Here is a 10,309-nt window from a genome sequence, read left to right as displayed (position 1 = left end):
TAATAAGCTAAACGTGTGTGATATGGTTGCCTTGTCAGCTGGACCTACATTGTGCATACCAAGTTGGATCCATTCAGTGGTTTAAACATTCAACTCCCTATTCAGTGTTTCACTGATATTCAACTCACATGACCACAGTGAAAAAAGCAAGGAATGTGAACAATAGTTTTAGAGTGAATGGAAGGGAGGCGAGATCCACATTCTACTCTCCATTCAAGCTTCACAGGTCAGACTCAGATCACATGACCTAGACATGTGTTCTGCCTTGTGATGATGTCACATGCCATATCAGCTCAGCCAGACCCTGAGAGAGAGAGAGAGAGAGAGAGAGAGAGAGAGAAATAACTTGACACTGAGATAATTACATGACACTAAGATAATTACTTGACATTAAGATAATTACTTGACACTAAGATAATAACTTTACACTAAGATAATTACTTGACATTAAGATAATAACTTGACACTAAGATAATTACTTGACACTAAGATAATTACTTGGCACTAAGATAATTACTTGACACATTGGAAAGAATTAACAAAAAAACAGAGCAAACTAGAATGCTATTTGGCCCTACACAGAGAGTACACAGTGGCAGAATACCTGACCACTGTGACTGACCCAAACTTAAGGAAAGCTTTGACTATGTACAGACTCAGTGAGCATAGCCTTGCTATTGAGAAAGGCAGGCAGCCCTGGCTCTCAAGAGAAGACAGGCTATGTGCATACTGCCCACAGATATTTCCTTTACGTAAATAAAATGCACTGCGATAAGTTGACAAAACATGGCATAGGCCAGACATAACATCAAACATACAAGTTAATGAAAAAACAAAACAAGAATGACAGCTTAAGGACTCTTGCCCCCCCTCATATATACTCAACATTACACATCGCCTTGATGTCCAAGGGCCCTGAATGTTGCACATGTTATTGCACAACAATATCATTTCAATGTCAATGATTCTATGATTATTTTACACATTTAGTTACATTTCCATTTTCACTATTGCATATTCCCGAATGAGTGAATCTATCCCCATGCCCCAAATGTCCTCCTTATCTGTTCATAAGGGGTCAGTGCGTTGGGCACAACTTCATTTTTGTACCTGACCAGTTTACACCGGAGAGTCTATAGTGCTTCCTGGATGGCAGGAGCACAAACTCTGAGCTGAGCACATGGGAATGGTCCTCTGCTATTTCGTTTGCCATCCTCAGCATGTTTGTGTTGTCGGTTTTGTTGGTGGGCTGGCCGATGATTTTTTAGGTAATTTTGAGCAGACCTGTCATCCAGGTTTTGACACTCTGGATAGTGGAGCAGGAGATTGGTTTTGCCTGTACAGTGACATTCTGGATAGTGGAGCAGGAGATTGATTTTGCCTGTACAGTGACACTCTGGATAGTGGAGCAGGAGATTGGTTTTGCCTGTACAGTGACATTCTGGATAGTGGAGCAGGAGATTGGTTTTGCCTGTACAGTGACATTCTGGATAGTGGAGCAGGAGATTGATTTTGCCTGTACAGTGACACTCTGGATAGTGGAGCAGGAGATTGGTTTTGCCTGTACAGTGACATTCTGGATAGTGGAGCAGGACATTGATTTTGCCTGTACAGTGACACTCTGGATAGTGGAGCAGGAGATTGGTTTTGCCTGTACAGTGACATTCTGGATAGTGGAGCAGGAGATTGATTTTGCCTGTACAGTGACACTCTGGATAGTGGAGCAGGAGATTGATTTTGCCTGTACAGTGACACTCTGGATAGTGGAGCAGGAGATTGACCCAAAAGACCTCAGCCTGCAGAGAAAGTACATGCACTGTTGCACCTTAGCAGACAGCTCCAGAGTGATGCAGCAGTCTAAAGCACTGCATCTCAGTTATAGAGGTATCACAACCGGCCCTGATTGCTAGTCCCGTGGGCGGCGCACAATTGGCCCAGCGTCGTCCGGTTTAGGGTTTGGCCGGGGTAGGCCAACAATTAAAAAAACAAAAAAAACACATAGTCCATATGGACACTCCATGTCAGGGCACATAGTCCACATGGACACTCCATGTCAGGGCACATAGTCCACATGGACACTCCATGTCAGGGCACATAGTTCACATGGACACTCCATGTCGGGCACATAGTCCACATGGACACTCCATGTCAGGGCACATAGTTCACATGGACACTCCATGTCAGGGCACATAGTCCACATGGACACTCCATGTCAGGGCACATAGTCCACATGGACACCATGTCAGGGCACATAGTCCACATGGACACCATGCAGGTCATAGTCCACATGGACACTCCATGTCAGGGCACATAGTCCACATGGACACTCCATGTCAGGGCACATAGTCCACATGGACACTCCATGTCAGGGCACATAGTCCACATGGACACCATGTCAGGGCACATAGTCCACATGGACACCATGTCAGGGCACATAGTTCACATGGACACCATGTCAGGGCACATAGTTCACATGGACACCATGTCAGGGCACATAGTCCACATGGACAATCCATGTCAGGGCACATAGACCACATGGACACCATGTCAGGAACATAGTCCACATAGACACTCCATGTCAGGGCACATAGTCCACATGGACACCATGTCAGGGCACATAGTCCACATGGACACTCCATGTCAGGGCACATAGTCCACATGGACACCATGTCAGGGCACATAGTCCACATGGACACCATGTCAGGGCACATAGTCCACATGGACACCATGTCAGGGCACATAGTTCACATGGACACTCCATGTCAGGGCACATAGTCCACATGGACACCGCATGTCAGGGCACATAGTCCACATGGACACCATGTCAGGGCACATAGTCCACATGGACACTCCATGTCAGGGCACATAGTCCACATGGACACCATGTCAGGGCACATAGTTCACATGGACACTCCATGTCAGGGCACATAGTCCACATGGACACTCCATGTCAGGGCACATAGTCCACATGGACACCATGTCAGGGCACATAGTTCACATGGACACCATGTCAGGGCACATAGTTCACATGGACACTCCATGTCAGGGCACATAGTCCACATGGACACTCCATGTCAGGGCACATAGTTCACATGGACACCATGTCAGGGCACATAGTTCACATGGACACCATGTCAGGGCACATAGTCCACATGGACACCATGTCAGGCACATAGTCCACATGGACACCATGTCAGGCACATAGTCCACATGGACAATCCATGTCAGGGCACATAGACCACATGGACACCATGTCAGGGCACATAGTCCACATGGACACTCCATGTCAGGGCACATAGTTCACATGGACACTCCATGTCAGGGCACATAGTCCACATGGACACTCCATGTCAGGGCACATAGTTCACATGGACACTCCATGTCAGGGCACATAGTCCACATGGACACCATGTCAGGGCACATAGTCCACATGGACACTCCATGTCAGGGCACATAGTCCACATGGACACCATGTCAGGGCACATAGTCCACATGGACACCATGTCAGGGCACATAGTCCACATGGACACTCCATGTCAGGGCACATAGTCCACATGGACACTCCATGTCAGGGCACATAGTCCACATGGACACCATGTCAGGGCACATAGTCCACATGGACACTCCATGTCAGGGCACATAGTCCACATGGACACCATGTCAGGGCACATAGTTCACATGGACACCATGTCAGGGCACATAGTTCACATGGACATCCATGTCAGGGCACATAGACCACATGGACACCATGTCAGGCACATAGTCCACATAGACACTCCATGTCAGGGCACATAGTTCACATGGACACCATGTCAGGGCACATAGTCCACATGGACAATCCATGTCAGGGCACATAGACCACATGGACACCATGTCAGGGAACATAGTCCACATGGACACTCCATGTCAGGGCACATAGTCCACATGGACACCATGTCAGGGCACATAGTCCACATGGACACCATGTCAGGGCACATAGTCCACATGGACACGATGTCAGGGCACATAGTCCACATGGACACTCCATGTCAGGGCACATAGTCCACATGGACACCATGTCAGGGCACATAGTCCACATGGACACCATGTCAGGGCACATAGTCCACATGGACACCATGTCAGGGCACATAGTCCACATGGACACTCCATGTCAGGGCACATAGTCCACATGGACACCATGTCAGGGCACATAGTCCACATGGACACCATGTCAGGGCACATAGTCCACATGGACACTCCATGTCAGGGCACATAGTCCACATGGACACCATGTCAGGGCACATAGTCCACATGGACACTCCATGTCAGGGCACATAGTCCACATGGACACCATGTCAGGGCACATAGTCCACATGGACACCATGTCAGGGCACATAGTCCACATGGACACCATGTCAGGGCACATAGTCCACATGGACACTCCATGTCAGGGCACATAGTCCACATGGACACCATGTCAGGGCACATAGTCCACATGGACACCATGTCAGGGCACATAGTCCACATGGACACTCCATGTCAGGGCACATAGTCCACATGGACACCATGACAGGGCACATAGTTCACATGGACACTCCATGTCAGGGCACATAGTCCACATGGACACTCCATGTCAGGGCACATAGTCCACATGGACACCATGTCAGGGCACATAGTCCACATGGACACCATGTCAGGGCACATAGTTCACATGGACACTCCATGTCAGGGCACATAGTCCACATGGACACTCCATGTCAGGGCACATAGTTCACATGGACACCATGTCAGGGCACATAGTTCACATGGACACTCCATGTCAGGGCACATAGTCCACATGGATACCATGTCAGGGCACATAGTCACATGGACACCATGTCAGGGCACATAGTCCACATGGACAATCCATGTCAGGGCACATAGACCACATGGACACCATGTCAGGGCACATAGTCCACATGGACACCATGTCAGGGCACATAGTCCACATGGACACCATGTCAGGGCACATAGTCCACATGGACACCATGTCAGGGCACATAGTCCACATGGACACTCCATGTCAGGGCACATAGTCCACATGGACACTCCATGTCAGGGCACATAGTCCACATGGACACCATGTCAGGGCACATAGTCCACATGGACACCATGTCAGGGCACATAGTCCACATGGACACTCCATGTCAGGGCACATAGTCCACATGGACACCATGTCAGGGCACATAGTTCACATGGACACCATGTCAGGGCACATAGTCCACATGGACACTCCATGTCAGGGCACATAGTCCACATGGACACCATGGCAGGCACATAGTCCACATGGACACTCCATGTCAGGGCACATAGTCCACATGGACACCATGTCAGGTCAGATAGTCCACATGGACACTCCATGTCAGGGCACATAGTCCACATGGACACCATGTCAGGTCAGATAGTCCACATGGACACTCCATGTCAGGGCACATAGTCCACATGGACACTCCATGTCAGGGCACATAGTCCACATGGACACTCCATGTCAGGGCACATAGTCCACATGGACACCATGTCAGGGCACATAGTTCACATGGACACTCCATGTCAGGGCACATAGTCCACATGGACACTCCATGTCAGGGCACATAGTCCACATGGACACCATGTCAGGGCACATAGTCCACATGGACACTCCATGTCAGGGCACATAGTCCACATGGACACCATGTCAGGGCACATAGTTCACATGGACACCATGTCAGGGCACATAGTCCACATGGACATCCATGTCAGGGCACATAGACCACATGGACACCATGTCAGGGCACATAGTCACATGGACACTCCATGTCAGGGCACATAGTCCACATGGACACCATGTCAGGGCACATAGTCCACATGGACACCATGTCAGGGCACATAGTCCACATGGACACATGTCAGGGCACATAGTCCACATGGACACTCCATGTCAGGGCACATAGTCCACATGGACACTCCATGTCAGGGCACATAGTCCACATGGACACCATGTCAGGGCACATAGTCCACATGGACACTCCATGTCAGGGCACATAGTCCACATGGACACCATGTCAGGGCACATAGTCCACATGGACACTCCATGTCAGGGCACATAGTCCACATGGACACCATGTCAGGGCACATAGTCCACATGGACACTCCATGTCAGGGCACATAGTCCACATGGACACTCCATGTCAGGGCACATAGTCCACATGGACACCATGTCAGGGCACATAGTCCACATGGACACCATGTCAGGGCACATAGTCCACATGGACACTCCATGTCAGGGCACATAGTCCACATGGACACCATGTCAGGGCACATAGTCCACATGGACACCATGTCAGGGCACATAGTCCACATGGACACTCCATGTCAGGGCACATAGTCCACATGGACACCATGACAGGGCACATAGTTCACATGGACACTCCATGTCAGGGCACATAGTCCACATGGACACTCCATGTCAGGGCACATAGTCCACATGGACACCATGTCAGGGCACATAGTCCACATGGACACCATGACAGGGCACATAGTTCACATGGACACTCCATGTCAGGGCACATAGTCCACATGGACACTCCATGTCAGGGCACATAGTTCACATGGACACCATGTCAGGGCACATAGTTCACATGGACATCCGTGTCAGGGCACATAGTCCATGGATACCATGTCAGGCACATAGTCCACATGGACACCATGTCAGGCACATAGTCCACATGGACAATCCATGTCAGGGCACATAGACCACATGGACACCATGTCAGGGCACATAGTCCACATGGACACTCCATGTCAGGGCACATAGTTCACATGGACACTCCATGTCAGGGCACATAGTCCACATGGACACTCCATGTCAGGGCACATAGTTCACATGGAAACTCCATGTCAGGGCACATAGTTCACATGGACACTCCATGTCAGGGCACATAGTCCACATGGACACTCCATGTCAGGGCACATAGTCCACATGGACACCATGTCAGGGCACATAGTCCACATGGACACCATGTCAGGTCAGATAGTCCACATGGACACCATGACAGGGCACATAGTTCACATGGACACTCCATGTCAGGGCACATAGTCCACATGGATACCATGTCAAGCACATAGTCCACATGGACACCATGTCAGGCACATAGTCCACATGGACACCATGTCAGGGCACATAGTTCACATGGACACCATGTCAGGGCACATAGTCCACATGGACAATCCATGTCAGGGCACATAGACCACATGGACACCATGTCAGGAACATAGTCCTCATAGACACTCCATGTCAGGGCACATAGTTCACATGGACACCATGTCAGGGCACATAGTCCACATGGACAATCCATGTCAGGGCACATAGACCACATGGACACCATGTCAGGAACATAGTCCACATGGACACTCCATGTCAGGGCACATAGTCCACATGGACACTCCATGTCAGGGCACATAGTCCACATGGACACCATGTCAGGGCACATAGTCCACATGGACACGATGTCAGGGCACATAGTCCACATGGACACTCCATGTCAGGGCACATAGTCCACATGGACACCATGTCAGGGCACATAGTCCACATGGACACCATGTCAGGGCACATAGTCCACATGGACACTCCATGTCAGGGCACATAGTCCACATGGACACCATGTCAGGGCACATAGTCCACATGGACACTCCATGTCAGGGCACATAGTCCACATGGACACTCCATGTCAGGGCACATAGTCCACATGGACACTCCATGTCAGGGCACATAGTCCACATGGACACCATGTCAGGGCACATAGTCCACATGGACACCATGTCAGGGCACATAGTCCACAATGACACCATGTCAGGGCACATAGTTCACATGGACACTCCATGTCAGGGCACATAGTCCACATGGACACCATGTCAGGGCACATAGTCCACATGGACACCATGTCAGGGCACATAGTCCACATGGACACTCCATGTCAGGGCACATAGTCCACATGGACACCATGACAGGGCACATAGTTCACATGGACACTCCATGTCAGGGCACATAGTCCACATGGACACTCCATGTCAGGGCACATAGTCCACATGGACACCATGTCAGGGCACATAGTCCACATGGACACCATGACAGGGCACATAGTTCACATGGACACTCCATGTCAGGGCACATAGTCCACATGGACACTCCATGTCAGGGCACATAGTTCACATGGACACCATGTCAGGGCACATAGTTCACATGGACACTCCGTGTCAGGGCACATAGTCCACATGGATACCATGTCAAGCACATAGTCCACATGGACACCATGTCAGGCACATAGTCCACATGGACACCATGTCAGGGCACATAGTTCACATGGACACCATGTCAGGGCACATAGTCCACATGGACAATCCATGTCAGGGCACATAGACCACATGGACACCATGTCAGGGCACATAGTCCACATGGACACCATGTCAGGAACATAGTCCACATGGACACTCCATGTCAGGGCACATAGTCCACATGGACACTCCATGTCAGGGCACATAGTCCACATGGACACTCCATGTCAGGGCACATAGTCCACATGGACACTCCATGTCAGGGCACATAGTCCACATGGACACTCCATGTCAGGGCACATAGTCCACATGGACACCATGTCAGGGCACATAGTCCACATGGACACCATGTCAGGGCACATAGTCCACATGGACACCATGTCAGGGCACATAGTCCACATGGACACTCCATGTCAGGGCACATAGTCCACATGGACACCATGTCAGGGCACATAGTCCACATGGACACCATGTCAGGGCACATAGTCCACATGGACACTCCATGTCAGGGCACATAGTCCACATGGACACCATGACAGGGCACATAGTTCACATGGACACTCCATGTCAGGGCACATAGTCCACATGGACACTCCATGTCAGGGCACATAGTCCACATGGACACCATGTCAGGGCACATAGTCCACATGGACACCATGACAGGGCACATAGTTCACATGGACACTCCATGTCAGGGCACATAGTCCACATGGACACTCCATGTCAGGGCACATAGTTCACATGGACACCATGTCAGGGCACATAGTTCACATGGACACTCCGTGTCAGGGCACATAGTCCACATGGATACCATGTCAGGCACATAGTCCACATGGACACCATGTCAGGCACATAGTCCACATGGACAATCCATGTCAGGGCACATAGACCACATGGACACCATGTCAGGGCACATAGTCCACATGGACACCATGTCAGGGCACATAGTCCACATGGACACCATGTCAGGAACATAGTCCACATGGACACTCCATGTCAGGGCACATAGTCCACATGGACACTCCATGTCAGGGCACATAGTCCACATGGACACCATGTCAGGGCACATAGTCCACATGGACACCATGTCAGGGCACATAGTCCACATGGACACTCCATGTCAGGGCACATAGTCCACATGGACACTCCATGTCAGGGCACATAGTCCACATGGACACCATGTCAGGGCACATAGTTCACATGGACACTCCATGTCAGGGCACATAGTCCACATGGACACTCCATGTCAGGGCACATAGTCCACATGGACACCATGTCAGGGCACATAGTCCACATGGACACCATGTCAGGGCACATAGTCCACATGGACACCATGTCAGGTCCAGATAGTCCACATGGACACTCCATGTCAGGGCACATAGTCCACATGGACACCATGTCAGGGCACATAGTCCACATGGACACCATGTCAGGTCAGATAGTCCACATGGACACTCCATGTCAGGGCACATAGTCCACATGGACACTCCATGTCAGGGCACATAGTCCACATGGACACTCCATGTCAGGGCACATAGTCCACATGGACACCATGTCAGGGCACATAGTTCACATGGACACCATGTCAGGGCACATAGTCCACATGGACACTCCATGTCAGGGCACATAGTCCACATGGACACCATGGCAGGCACATAGTCCACATGGACACCATGTCAGGGCACATAGTCCACATGGACACCATGTCAGGGCACATAGTCCACATGGACACCATGTCAGGGCACATAGTCCACATGGACACAATGTCAGGGCACATAGTCCACATGGACACCATGTCAGGGCACATAGCCCACATGGACACTCCATGTCAGGGCACATAGCCCACATGGACACTCCATGTCAGGGCACATAGCCCACATGGACACTCCATGTCAGGGCACATAGTCCACATGGACACTCCATGTCAGGGCACATAGTCCACATGGACACCATGTCAGGGCACATAGTCCACATGGACACC

The sequence above is a fragment of the Oncorhynchus keta genome, chromosome 1 (genome assembly GCF_023373465.1).
Source record: "Oncorhynchus keta strain PuntledgeMale-10-30-2019 chromosome 1, Oket_V2, whole genome shotgun sequence".
NCBI classification, from domain to species: Eukaryota; Metazoa; Chordata; class Actinopteri; order Salmoniformes; family Salmonidae; genus Oncorhynchus; species Oncorhynchus keta.
This window is presented reverse-complemented; position numbering follows the sequence as displayed.